This window comes from Callospermophilus lateralis, chromosome Y, assembly GCF_048772815.1.
Source record: "Callospermophilus lateralis isolate mCalLat2 chromosome Y, mCalLat2.hap1, whole genome shotgun sequence".
Lineage (NCBI taxonomy): Eukaryota > Metazoa > Chordata > Mammalia > Rodentia > Sciuridae > Callospermophilus > Callospermophilus lateralis.
In genome coordinates, this window is record NC_135326.1 from 8676630 (window position 1) to 8691819 (window position 15190).

At 51.0% G+C, this 15190-nt stretch overlaps 1 long non-coding RNA gene across 1 annotated transcript in view; it reads right to left on the reverse strand.

The window, feature by feature from the left end:
• LOC143639764 (uncharacterized) overlaps positions 1–15190 on the reverse strand; it is a 31292-nt gene that overhangs the window by 13947 nt on the left and 2155 nt on the right. The window lies entirely within an intron of this gene.

The window sequence follows — 15190 nt, forward strand, 5'->3', positions numbered from 1 at the left end:
CGTCTTTGTTACTGTAACGGATACCTGAGATGATCAATTTGCAAGCAGAAAACATTCACTGTGGGCTCACAGTTTCAGGGGTTCCAATCCACGGCTGGTTGCCTCAGTGTGTTCAGGCCTGCAGTGAGGCAGGAGATCATGGGGGGACACCTCCCAGACACAAAGATAAACACTGCGTAGCCAGGGAACGGGAAGAAGGGAAGAAGAAGAGACTGGGGTCCCACAATCCCCCTCAAGGGCACATCCCCAATGATCTACAGACCTCCCACTAGGCCACTCCCCTGAAGTTCCACCATTTCCCAACAGTGACACCCTGGGACCAAGACTGAACACATGAGCTTTGGATGATATGTGTGGGGTGGGAACTGAACTCAGGGGGACTCAACCACTGAGCCCCAACCCAAGCCCTATGTTGTATTTCTTTAGAGACAGGGTCCCACGGAGCTGCTTAGTGTCTCACCATTGCTGAGGCTGGCTTTGAACTTGTGATCCTCCTGCCTCAGTCTCCCGAGGCTCTGGGATGACAGGCACGTGCCTGGGGGACATTTAAGATCCAGAGTATATCAATAACCAACGGTGGAAAGAAATCCTTCCTACCATCTTAGAAATACGCTCACCTCCACAGACGTCTTGTGAAGCCTCGTAAATCAGCACACCTGGCTGAAACCACCTGCGTTCTTCTGGCACATGCCTATTCTGGGCCAGGCTACCCCAGATCCCAAAATCAAAACTGACACCGCGGGGCTGGGGATGCAGCTCAGGGGCAGAGCACAAGAGCCCTGAGTGTCACCCCCAGCACAGCAAAGAGACCAAGGAGAACCTGACATCGCTGGGAGAGTCTGGCAAGCTCTGCCTCCGCACCTGCCAGGAAGCTGAAGGTCACAGCTCTTCGGGATTCTTGGCTAGAAGTCCTGCTGAGTGTCATCAGCAGGCAGGTCACAACGTCTCGTCCACCGAGCTCCGTGATGGCACGCACCATGTTCAGCACTGAGACGGCGATGGAGCTGTGACCTGCTTTCTGAGTCCAACAACTGACAGGTTTCACGAGAAGGTGGAGGAGGTCGTCAGCACCGCTGTTCAGATGGCCTCCTCCTGAGTGGCCAGGCAGGGGCGGGACCTCTGTGTTGCCACACTCAGTTGGGTGACATAGGAACCCAGCACGATTCTATTTGGAGGGGTTTCATTACTGTACAAAAACAGAGCAGTTCTGTTCTCTTAAGCTTCTCTAGGAGACATCCAGCATGGCCGAGTGGCGGTCTCAGGAGTCCAGGCCGAGACCCGGAAAGCCCGGGTCAGACACTATGCCGCTGCCTTTTCACAAGAGCCTCTCTCGGTCAGCAAGGGGACCCGGCCACTTATCATCTAAACCGTGACACCAAACAAAAGGGGGTGCCCCCATTAAATGGGATCCTGAGCAACAGAAGGATGTCCACTGGAACCGCCAGAGCCAACAGATGGCCCCTGGCTGTCAGAGAACACCACTTCAGAACACCCCTGAGAACACACTACGTCATCCTGGGAGAATGTGGCACCCACACACATAAGTACACACGTTACCTGCACACACACACACACACACACACACACACACACGTGACTATATCACACACATACACACATGTTCGAGGTGCTACCCCAGACCAAGGGAACCAGATTCCTGACGTGGCGGGGTCTTAGGATTAACAGTTTTTAGATGCTCCCCGCAAGTGATGCAGACACACAGCTGGGTGGGGGCCACCCATGCGTTCCCAGCTACCAGCTTGGGAGAGTGATTCTAGAGGATGCTCTTTGTGTAGCTGCACACCACTACTGCAATATGGAGGATCTTCCGGCCCACCAGAGGTCCCTGCATTAAAGGTCCTTGACGTGGTGCTATTGGTGGGGGAGGGGGGACCTTCAAGAGGCCTAGTGGGAGAACCTCACACCCTGGGGACGTGTCCCTGAAGGAGTCTGTGGGACCCCAGACCCTACTCTCACTTCCCGGCCACCCTGAGCTGAGAAGAGGTCTGCTCCCTGCCGTGACACGCCTTCTCAGACCCAAAGCAAGGGACCGAGAGACCATGAACTGAAACCTGTAAAACTGTGAGTCCACAGGGCCTTTCTGCTTTCCAAGCTCATTACCCAGAAACCTGACTAGCATGCCTAACCCAAGCTCAAAATATTAGAGACCAACAGCCATCGTCCCTGAAGAACTTACAGCATTTTATAAACAACACCACCCTTGGTTTTTATTTTTATTCTCACATCCACCCAATAATTAAGCTCCGTTGGCTGCTACTGTCAACTCTTCCTATGTGAGGAGACCGTTGCTTACAAAGATTCGAAGCATCATTTGAAGTCAGTTAATCAAAACACAGAAGTAGGCCCTGGCCCTTGTCCTGAGTCTAAATGGTGACAGGGAACAGCAGGCGCGGGCCCTCCTACTAACTGGGTTTGACCTTCACGGCTGGCGTTTATTAACTCCATAGACAGTCACGTCAACTCCCAAAACATCACCTCTAAAACTGGGATAACGTTAATAGCTGCTTCACCGTGTTCCAGACACGTTCCATGGCAGGTCTCGGGGACGAGCCCAGTGAATATTCAGCACACCACCACCTCTCAGCACTACGGCCGCTCTCCCTCCATCTCTTCTCCCTCCCGCCACTCTCCTACTCACCACCAAACCAGCATAACAACCCCCACTTACTACAGTCTAAACGTCCCCCCAAAACACATGGTGAAGTGTCAGCCCCAGAGTGATGTGTTAGGAGGTGTGGCCTTGGAGCTGATTGGGTCATGAGGACAGCATCTCACAAATGGGGTGTCCTTATAACAGAGGCCCAGAGAGCCCCCTGCCGTTCCGCCACGTGAGGACCCAGGAGAAGGTGCTCCCTATGAGCCAGGAAGCAGCCTCAGCAGACCCCGCGTCGGCCCCTCCTGGACCTTGAACCCCCAGTACTCCAGCTTCCAGTCCTATGAGAAACTTCTGCTGTTATAAGGTACCAGTTAGCAGCGTTTTCTAATAGCAGCCCAAACGCACTGAGACACTGTCTGTGCAGGACACACAGCCCTTTTAAGACCCAAGCTGAACTGTAAGGAAACCCTCTGAACTAGTCTGTACCTTCCCCCTATGCCCTCTCAGATAAAATAACCCAAAGGAACAGTGATAAAATAAGACCCTTGGTGAACACAGACACCCCCCAGACACAGCCATGGTCAACTCTGGCGATCCCTGGCCTGGCTGCCACTGGACCAGAGTCCAGCTAGATGAAAGGGGCGACAGATCGGAGGCTTTTCCTACCCACTCCCCCTCCTCTCCACTCCCCTTCACAGGGATCACGTGCAAAGCCTCCAGGTGCAAAGCATCCGCACGCAACACCGGCCCACTCCAGGCAACCCCGGCCCACTCCAGGCAACCCCAGCCCACTCCAGGCAACCCCGGCCCACTCCAGGCAACCCTGGCAAGGGCAGGGGGTCGTGCCCTACCTACTAGGGAGACCCCAGGAAAGTCAACCCTGAGGAAGCTGGTCTTCACTCAGACACCTGGACGTGGAGCAGAACTGGGATCTCCCGTGGCCTATCCATGGCAGACTGCGTCACCTCATCATTTCCCACGAGTTCACTTACCTGGAAAGTCCTGTTGAGCTATGAGACAGGCCTGGCTTGTCTGTCTCTCCGTCAGAGGGCCGATGACATAAGCTTTGGAACAGACAGTGATTACGGACCATGCTCCACTCTCGTCAGCTTGGCTGTGCAAACTGACTGTTATGCCACATCGGCTCAGAGCTATGAATATTTTAATAATGCCAGATCTGTAAACTGCACGAAAAATGCATTAGAATTCTAAGACGTATTCAGTCCCAAGGAACTGGCGTTCTTGAGGACCTCTCTTTTATGTACAGAAAGAAAAGGGGTCTCAGTCACTGCCTTTCCACCTTAGCCATTTCACTTTGTTCTCACTGTGGTAACTCACATTCATCAATGTTTAATATTCTGAAAATAATCAAAGAGCTTCATGCTAAGTAGTCAACATGAACTACAAGTCTGATCCACTGTTCGGGTCTTAACAGTCATCTTGTCACAGTTTCCATCATAATGATAATTAAACAGACCTGAGGCTGGGGCTCAGTGGTGGAGCACTTGCCTGGCATGCGTGAGGCACTGAGTTCGATCCTCAGCACCACATATAAATAAATGAATAACATAAAGGTCCATCAAAAACTAAATTTTGGGGTTTTTTTTTTTGTGGTGCTGGGGATTGAACCCAGGGCCTTGTGCATGCAAAGCAAGCACTCTACCAACTGAGCTAGATCCCCAGCAAAAAACATATTTAAATAAAAGACAAACAGTATCTCAAGCTTCTCATGCCTGTTAACTTGTTTAGCCTTATGGACTTTCTGAAATTTGGCTGGAATCATGGCCCACAATGTATAGATCACGAAACTGAGGCACAGAGAGGGTTAGTAAGTCTCCTAAGGCACATAGCCACAGGTAGGAGGGCCTGAGTTTTAAACCCGCAGTCTGCATGAACTAGGGAGAACAAACGCTCATCCACCTCAAGCCAGGCCAATGAAACTTGTGGTCCGAGTGTGTGAACACGTGTAAAAGTATCAAAATGAATGCTAATGGGGTATTTTAAAATGAACTAAACACACACACATGTATATACACACGGATAGTGAGCTGATTCAAATCACTGTATCCAAATTCTGAAATCTACGTGTGTTCGTTCGGCTTTTGACAAAGCCCTGCTCTTGAAGGTTCAAGCCACACTGGGGCTGTCAGTAACTCTATTCCAACCTGCCCTGACTCACGTGGCCTCTTGCGGCTGAAGGGTTCCTGGGAGCCAGGTCCTCAATCCGCAAGCGGCATGGACGAGCTGGTCTCGGCACTCAGACCACCTGGATGCAGAGCAGAACTAGAATCTCCCATCCTTCCGTCAGAGCTTAGACAGTGACCCATAAGTAAGTACTCATTGAGCACCTACTGCATGCCAGCCTCTAGGCAAAATCCCTGGGATGTGAGAAGGTCCTTGGCCTACCACGTCCTACGCTCATCTAGACAGATCCCAAGGACGTGAGGTGGCCGCACTCGCCTGTCTGTAAGATACCCCACAAAACACCTTCAAACCCACGAGCCAATTCCCAAGGAGCCTGCCCTTCTCCTGGGACTGGGGTACAGTCCCAATTAATGTGCCTGGTCAGCTCTTCCCCGCCGTCCACACTGGAATTCCCTGGGCCACAATTCAGCCCACCAGTCCCATGGTTTCTACCTGGGACCTGACCCCAGGGACTGGCTGGGTGGGGTCTCTCGTGGCCCTGGTCCACCTTCCACAGGGGACTCACACACCCCGACTGAGGGGCTGGCCATCATCTATCCCCCTCCCTGGACTACGGCCCCCAGGGTCATTCATCACTGTGACCACGTGCTTCTCTAGGACACACTCAGCTCTGTGGATACCCAGAGGTAAGAAAAAGCAGCGTGCAGAGCGCTGTCCACCAGTTCTCTGAAAAATACCTTCCAACACCCACCTCCTCGGATCAGGGAGCCGAAAGTTAAGCTCTTGGCCCCAAAACCACCTGCCTGAAAGTTCTGACAGGGTGTTTGAAAATACATCGCTTTATAGCAGCCGTGTCATTCTGACAATCAATATCACCAGCGCAAAAACTCCTGGAATGTTGTTATTTATTGAGACACCAGTTCCAACACTGCCGGTGGTTAGCAGGACGTAAGGAATCATTTGGGAGGTGAAAAACATCGTAAATACTCAAACAAGAATATCTCATATGATCACTGGCCCCTTTTCGTTCACAATCATCTCCTAAAATGATGCCCATAAATCTCGGTTATAGATAAGATGCCTGGGAGCAAAATCCACTGCATGTAATTAATGGCATGAGATCGCTGGCCATCTAATCACGTCAATTACTGGCGTTTCTCTGGTTAGATCGTATCTTCTGTTGGCTACATCGTATGGAAGGCTTCAGGGCAAAGTCTGGGAAAGAGATTTCCACAATGAGAATTACAAATATGCTTCCCCGTGTGCGTGGAGACGCCTCATCGGTGTTGTTTTCAGGGGTAGTCAACGTTCTGCGTCCTTTAAGATTTCTCTGATGAACCCACGTCTTTGAAAACTGAGGAAAATATCTCACTTCTTGAAACAAAACTAAACGTAAACTCCAACAGGAACAGAAAGAACTTACACTTGTTTTCATAAGGTAAATGCCCCCCCTTGAGAGTGTAAGAGTGTGTGTGTGTGTGTGCATGTACACGTGTACGAATACAGCTGCAGCACCCATGTTCTTTTTATAAATTCTTTTTCATAAGGATTCATCTACGTTTTATTTTTGTTGGTTCTTTTTGGATATTCATGACAGTGGAGTGTATTCTGACATTTTGCACACAGAGGCACCACGTTCGTGACTGCAGATGCCCGCTGCAGGGACTCTGACTTGGGAGCTAACTAACAGGCACTCAGGGCTAATTACTGTACAACACTGATGCCAGTTAATGAGCATTCTTGACCTTTATTCTCTTTCCTAATCTGATTTTCTTCACTTAAATAAAAATTTTCAAAATGCGCTGAACAGAATAACTGATATTTGGTGATCCAGTGAACATGGTAAACAGAAGTGAAAATTAAAAACACTAAACAAGTAGCTGTCCTCCATGGCCACCGGATTTTCATTACAGCAGAACCAAACGCATCTCTCTTTGAAACCAGTAAGTATCTGATTTCAAGAGTCAAGATAACGGGTGTGAGCGGCAAGAGGGAGAAGGCGGCCAGCCCTGGTGCAGGTTGGTTTGTCTCCTGCCCACCTACTCATCTCATACTGAGCCTCTGATCATGACCCACCAAAGGCAAAGCAGCCCTCACATGAAGTGTGCACAAAACTGCTCTGTTACCCTTCTGTGGAGACGATCTGGTGGGTGGTAAAACGCTGGGGCCGCAGCTTTCTGGAAGGACTAGGCCCACCTGGCCCCGAGACCCTCTTCCAAGCCTGGGGATCAGCTCCTGGTCAGTGACTTGCCACGGCTGACTCATCGGCCGGCAGGGGGCAGACTGGAGACAGCCGCTCCCCCCTCCTCCAGGCGAGGCACATCCTGAGGCCAGACACAGCCCTTAATTGCTAGTATCATCATAATTGAGTTGCTTGGGGGGAAAAAAATCAAGAAGCAAAAGTTTTCTGGCTTCTTTGAGAACAATCACTGGATAGCGTGAGGGAAGGCACGGCCACTATGACATCAGTTACAGAGCACGTGGTGGGACCAGCTTGTGTTTGTTGCCTGCTAGTGCCACGGTTCAGAGGGCAGCTCTGAGCTCTGACTGCACTGCATGTCCTTCCTGGCTCTGCACCTGCACGCCCAGGCCACCTGGGAAGCCACCTGGGCGCTCTGAGGCTGGGTTCTTACCTACCCTGGATGTTCACCGTGAAGCCGGGTGGTGAACGTAACATGGTGGAAAGAGGCTGGCGCCCAGCTGTGCCCATCAAGGCTGGGCATGACCGTTACCTTTCATTCCAACGCACAGCGCTCGCCATCTCTGTCAATCCAGCTTCAAAACGGGCCAGAAGAACAGGATGCCACAGGCAAGGGCACACACTAGGTCTCCTTATTATATATCTCACTAGGGACGTGCAGACCTTCCCCCAACTTTCAAAAAGTCTGAAATCTGAAACACTCTGGTTCAAGCGTCCCTGAAACACCTGTGGTAAGGGGCGTCACCCGTACTCCCAGGAAACAACAGGAGCAAGGAAGCCCCGTCCACCTTTCCCACTCAGACACTTGAGGTGAAGGGAGGGACACGCGGAAACACTCGAGAGTTCCTCTTCCTCTCCATGTTGGATCAAGGGGTTGGATCAAGAGGTGACTGAAAGCCACCTGGCTCCCTCTGCACGGCACCCTCGCTGTCTGGTGAGAGCCCCGTGCACATCCCTGTGTGGCCTGCACAGCCCACTGCTCCTCGGCTGACCCCACGTCCTTGCTCAATGCTCTGATCCTTGTCTTACAACCAGCGTCACACCCTGTGAACAGGAATGGCAAAGTGCCAATCACTTGGGATGTTAATTGTTCTTCACTTAGAAAGAGGTTAAAGAGCCATTCAAATGTCTCTGAGAAGTGGAGGGAGGCAGATGGGGAGGTAAGGAGATGACCGCACCTCTCCCCGAGCTGAGGCTCCCTGCCGGCACGTTCCTCCTCCAGACCTCCACACCAGCTCCTGCCCAGCAGGAAAGCAAGGCCCCCGGACCTCGAGAACACTCCTGTCTCTCTGTGGCTCCCTGAGCCACCCTTAAAATCCAGCAGCACTGCAGGATTCCCCTCAGGGGTTCTCAGGAACACTAAGTGCACCAGCATCTGTAGGGACGTGTCATGTGGGGTGTCCCCAAGAGCTCACGTGTGAGACAACGCAAGAAGGTTCCGAGGAGAGATGGTGGTGGGAGTCCTGAGCTTCAGGGACGTCATCCCCAGTGGGAATAACCACCGCGTGGAACTGAAGGGGTGGGTGTCGCTGCAGGAGGTGGGCCCTGGGGACGCGGCTTTGGGGTCTGTATTCGTATCTGGCAAGTGGAGACCTCTCTCTCTGCTTCCTGATCATGGTGTGAGCTGCTTCCCTCTGCCACACTCGTCCGCCATGATGGCCTCACCTTGAGTCCCCAGGAACGGAGCCTGTGGATTGAGACCTCTGAGACCCTGAGCCCCCAAATGAACTTTTCCTCCTCAAATTGTTCTGGTCAGATCTTTTAGACACAGCAGTGAAAAAGCTTGACAAAAACAGCTGGTGAGAAGCGGCACACAGTAAACGTCACGCGATGTTAAATCAACACACACACAAAGGCGACGATTTATTTCTTTCAACAACATAAAATATGAAGCAAATGAAAGCACATACAGAGAGGTTGGATATGGCACATAAGACAGCACGATGACTGGCCATTCTAGTCCAGAAGGAAAAACAGGAGACAGGGCCAAAGGCTAGGGGAAGCGTGCAATCCATGGAGACGGCCCAGGATGACAGCGAGCGAGTCAACGGCCGATGAAAACACACCTCGGGTGGCTGTTGGGCAAAACCGGGCCACTGAACGCAGGCGCTTGTCCACCATGTTAGAAGTACTGTTCTCTCAACCGTTAAGAAAAATGCTGTTTGAGCTTCTTTTCTAACACTAGCAACAAGAACGTTTGCCTGTGTTCGCCGGACGGTGGGACGAAGCGTGGTTCCCTTTCAACAGTTATCTTGTGAGCATTTTCATCCCTTACAGAATCGGACTTTTTTCTATGATAAAACTACAAAAATGTGGTCACTGTGGTGACAAGCAAATATCTAATTTCTGGAGTATATAGATGTGAACACAGAAACACTAAACTTCAAGAAGACAAAGAGCTTTTTGAAGAACGGTGAACTACAGCACACTTGGGTTCTAGAGTTGCTAAGTAGGAAGTGAGTTTTTTCTAAGGTTACCTTCTTAATAGGGCACACTTCTAAAGCGTGCTAAGAACGTGGTCACACATGCTCAAGGTGAGGAGAGAGGAAAAAACACTGGGATAAAAGGTTGGTGCTTAAACCAATCACCTGGATGGCTCTGACCGCCTCCCATCTGGGAATCCAGGAATGCAGAGCTGATATGAGGCAGGAATACTGGAGACAGGTGCCTCACGTAGTAAATGCAGCCTGCGTGACTTTGACCTTGCCCTCTTTCATTCCCAGACAGCAAATTCTGGGTTTTCGTTATTTTAAATTGTATCAAGACTGGGAAATATTTTAACCCTAGGGAGAAAAAAAATCAGATCCCTACAATTCAAAAACTACTGTCCCCTAGCACAATCCTACTCGGACAGCCCCCTAGCTGACCAGGGGCTTTCTGAGAATTCAAGGCATGATGACAGGTCTGGGAGTTACCGCCGTCTTTTACATGTCAGCCTGGGACCCGCTGAAATCCACTGGGACTTCCATTTCAGAGGGCTGGCCCCTTTTAGATATTTTTTTCTTAGTTTCCCAACAGGCAACGCGTCCACATAGTGTAGGCATGTTGAGGCTGGAAATTAAGGTGAAGATGTTTTTGGAAGTGCTTCTGAAGTTTCTGCAAACAATACATTTACTTCTAGCTTAAAACAAAAATCCTGAGATACCTGAGTGGACGTCCATTAAATGCTATGTCCCTTTTCAAATGCCTCAGATGGGATGCTCTCAGGAGAGAGATGATGGAGAGAACTTTGGGATCCCCTCCTCCTCTAAGACACACATTTTGGTAGAAGAGAATCATTGTTCTTGGCCCTGCTGTCCAACATGTTGATTTAAGATCTACTTCTTTGGCCCTACTTGTGAGAGGAGATCCCCAGGAAGAGTCTAAGCTCCCCGGCTTCCTACAGGGAGACGTACACAGAGGAACGAGCGTCGGCTTCCGCTCACAGACTGGGTGAAGGCGTCTCGCACCTCTTCTCACACCCAACACGGCCCACAAAAATCCCACAAGCCAGAAAACACAAATGACAATTCCGTCCTGGGCAGCATGTGTGCCAGGGGCCACGGGCTGTGCGTCTGAACATGACTAAGGTGCACTCACATCCCACGCACCACACATCCCCGCTGCCGAGTTCCTGTGGGTCTGGATCAGAGCGCCCTGCGGGGTGTGTGGAACGCACTTTGCTATCAAGGGGGCCAGGGCACAGCGGCCTGGTTTCCGGGGAGGACAGCTGTGAGTCGGCTTTCACTGAACTCAGTTGGTCAAGTCCGTGGTGGAGATGTGGATTCAGGAGGCTGGACCTCTCGCTGGGCAGCCTCGCCCTTCCTGGGCTGGACCTGGCAATGCCACTGTTCAAATGCACCCCCGTCTGCTCGGCCCACGTGCACCCACCACGGGCTCCAATCACCACTGTGTCACGATGTGCTGTCACACCAATGGTCTTAAGGACAGGCGTGTGATAACACCAGCAGAGCACTGTGCATTACCTGAGTGGCCCCAGAGGCCCAGGTGCTGCCGACCAGGTACACAGCCCTGGGTGTACCAAGGGGGGGAGCCTTGGAGAGGCAGGCCTGGGTGGAAGTCGCCCAGCCCTGCAGGGTGGGCCCGAGGAGATGTTGGAACTGCAGCCCCTGCTCGTTCCCCCCTGCTTCCCACCACCTGAGGTGAGCAGCTTGCTCTACCAGGCCCGCTCCGCCATGATGTAGTGGCCTGCCAAGGGCCCAAATGCAGGGGGTCCCACCAAGCGGCAACTGAGAGCCCCAAGCCTGAGCCAGGACACCGCTCTCTTAAACAGACCACCTCCGGTGTCCGGTGACAGCAACCCAAAGCTAACAAGAGTCTTTTTCTAAGCTCGGGAGGTAAACGGGGACAAAAGCACTTTCCACTGATCAGCTAAGAAGATGCAGGGCCACTCGCCGCCTCTTGGGGATGTCCTGCCTACAGAACACCGGCAAGGAGAAAACAGACGTGACAGAAACTCAGAGCACTCGCTGAGCCTGAGCCGCCCGTCTGTAGTGAGCCCAGCTCCTAAAGTCTCACTCGATGGAACTGCATACTGTTCCTGCTCCTGCAGTCTGCAGATTCCTGCCTGTAAGACACATTACTCATGTGCTCCTGCTGACTAAGATGCTGACACACACACAAGAAGTACGGGACATAGTCCCTGCTGCAGATGGACCCTGAACCAAGAACTGGCCCGCACCCCCAAAATGACCGGCACAGCACCAAAGGCCAGGGTGTGGCAGAGACAGACAAGATGGCTGAAGGCCTTCCCAAGGCACCGTCTGACCTAGGCCCTGAGGAATAAGCAGGGCTTAAAGGAGAGAAAAACGTGACCGACCACCTAGTAGGTGAAGAACGAGACACAGACTGGGGCTCCCAGGTTCCCCGCCTCCAGGTACCTCTAGGGCTGGCCTGGTCCCTCTCCTGTAACGGACGCTCCACGAAGGTTATTTAACGAGTAAGCAGAAAGGCATGAAGACGTGATTTATTTCGAGTTAGGACCTTGGTCAATAACGAGATCACGTTTTATAACACTGTGCCTAGTGGAATCACGTCCACTTCACAATAACCTGCTTTATGACACGGCTTCCAGGAAGGGGTCACCAGAAAGAGTGGTGCCATCGTTCATCGGTGGGGAAGGCTGGCTTTCATTAACTGGCAGGCCTGCTTTTGTTTTTTTTTTCCCAAGACCTAGACAAATTCTCTAAAACCTACATATACACAAATTCACACATCAAGTTTATGAAGAGTGCTTACCACTTTTCAGTAAAGTTATAAATATGCAAATGAACACCAATTATAAATGCAGAGAAAGAACTGAGGCGGAGTGAGATGCCTGGTAGCCAACGACACAGTGCTGACACAGAAAGAGCGCCCTGCTTCACTCTTCACTCTGGGAGACCACCAGGAAAGCAGGCTGGGTGCAGGCTCTGGGCCCGGGAGAGCTGAGCCTAGCAGGCCCACCCGTGGGTCTGCGGGCCTCTCAGCACTGTTAAAAGTTACCTGAGAAAACGCGTAAAGGGCTGGCGTGTGGAACACAGGCAGAAAACACAGCAAGTATTAATAGTGTGATTCCAATCAACAGGATGGATATTTGGGAAAGCAGTCATTTTGCAAAAACAAGATACAGTCGCTTAGCACCCAGGACAAAGGACTTGGACCTCTAGGACTCCCGAGGATACCAAAATGAGTGGAAGCGCAAGTCCCTTCTGTAAACTGGCAAAGGATTCCACGTGCAAAACCTCCTACAACTTCAAACCACCACTGAACTGATGCTATTAATAAATGTAAATACTACGCAAACAGCTGCTCTACTGCGTTGTTCAGGAAACTGTGACAAGAGAGAGAAGTGTGTACGTGTTAAATGCAACTCATTTTCTGTCTGTGGTTGGCTGAGTCTTTGGACATGGAACCTGCAAATAACCAAGGTCAACCGCAATCACTCCGCCAGGTGCTGGTCTTTGGCAACTGACAACGTCCTGAAACCAATCTGCTGGGGATATCAAGGAACCACTGTCCACCCAAATCCTTACTTTCTCTCTGTGAAATGAGGTAGTTGACTCACTGAAGGATTTTTTTTTTTTTTGAGTTGTTGATGCACCTTTATTTTGTTTATTTGTTTATATGCAGTGCTGAGACTCAAACCCAGAGACTCACGCGTGCTAGGCAAGCGCTCTACCCGGGAGCCAGCCCGGGATGTGTCTTTGGATTATGAGCTCAGGTCAGGATGAGATCCTACACGCCAAAGTAACGTACTTTAGCAAATTTAATAAAAGCACAGGGCACTAGAGCAGCCCTTCTTTTTATCGTCTCACAATGTCACTTGACACTGGTCTTATTGTTCCAACGATCTTGTCCACAGTGAAAACACTACTTGAAGGCTAGCAGGGACTACCTGTGTGGGCAAAGGGTGGACGAGGGTCATCACGTCAAGACCGCAGCTCTTCTGCAACACCGTACACAGGGATGGATACGATTCTCCCTCCCGGGGATTTTAACAAACATCTGGGGCCCTGTTACGCCTTTTGAACTTCACCCCCACCACCTGGCTACCAGGGATCTGAACCCTCTGTCCACACAACAGCTCTCTCTGCTTCCTGTAGCCTTGTCCTGAGCTGCTCTCCTCCTCCACGTCGCTCCCTGGGCCCAGAGCGACCGAGTTAGCCTTCTATGGACAGAGGACACTGGGACCATGAGCACTAAATAAACTACTCCCTCCTCTAAAATCGTTCCTGTCAGGTCTTCTGGTCACGGCGCCAATGAAGCTGACTGAAACAACGCTCTGTCTTACACGCACTTAAAGCATCCACTGCGAGCACTATAATTAAGGAATTTTTTAAAGTGCATCGTAATTTACGTAACGGGGGGTTCACTGGGACATGACTGGCAGATGCACGTAACGTAACTTGCCCTGATTCACTCTCAAGCACTCCCCTTTCCTCCACAGCCTCCCCCATTCTCTCTCCTCTAGTCTCAGGGTCTTCCTTCTGCGGATTCACACACAGATGTACTTGTTAATTGGTACATTACAGACATGGAAGTGGATGTGACACCCACCCATGCACATGGCATAACTGTGCCTGTTTTGTCCCCAGGTTCCTCCCTGTCCCGCCCTCCTCTCTCCCTTCATGCACCACCTCCACCCTACTGTTGTCCCATCTGTTTTCATGGGAACTCCCTGTCTTTAACAGCCTACTGAGATTACAGGTGTGTGCCACTGCACCAGCTGATTTCAATTGTTTTGGTTAAATAAAGAGGAAATTTAATACAACAACAGAAATGCCCGCGGTAGGGGGCGAGATCCAGGTGCTACACATGTGTTGACAGGTTCAGAAGCACACATGTTCCAAGAACCTCAGCGGATACCTGAAACCACAGACAGGACTGACCCCAATACGTGCCGTGCCTCTTCCTATAAGTCCTGCAGCATGGCCCCGCAGGGTCAGGGTTGACCGGTCACTCCCTGTTTTGTCCCCCAGCCTCTCCTTTACATCACTGATCTGGCGTTCCCAGGGCCATTACCAAGCAAAATGGGTGTCACTTGAATACCAACAGTGCCACACGACCACAACTGAACCGATAACCAACTAAGTAACCGAAGGGTAGGTGATGTATACTGTGTGGATCCACTGCACAGAGGGGTCACTCACCTACTGAGCAGCACGGAGCAGGACACATGAGATCATCATCACGCTACTCAGGACAACAAGCAATTTAGATCTTACAAAGAATCGAACCTTGGAACTTTCCATTGAATATTTCCAGACTGTTACTGAGTGAGCACCTGAAGTGTGGAAAGTGGAACTGTGCTGTACAGGACGAGGTTCCGGGAGAGGGATCCCCGGAGCCATCAGTCTCGAGCACTTCATTTATGGGCTGGGAGCAGTGACAGATGCCTCCCAGAGCTAAGAGTTTCCCACCGTTTAGCTCAGGGTGCACACACAGGGCGCCTATGTGAGGCTTTGCAGTAGCACCAGATGGTGCTGCTCTAGTGACACGAGCCGGCGCCTAGCTACACTCTGCACCCTTGATGATAAAGGCTGAACTCCTGTCAGCTCAGGGTGCCCTGTGCAAACACAGACTTGCTACACAACAGATGCTTAATAATTCTAGGAAAAATGACTAAATGCACCCGTTCCAAACAAAATTACTAAGGAAAACAGAAAAGCAAGAATAAGCAAATAAGTTAACTTAAGAAATGGTTTTAAAGGGCAATTACTATATTCTCAGACCACAGCGGTGATTTA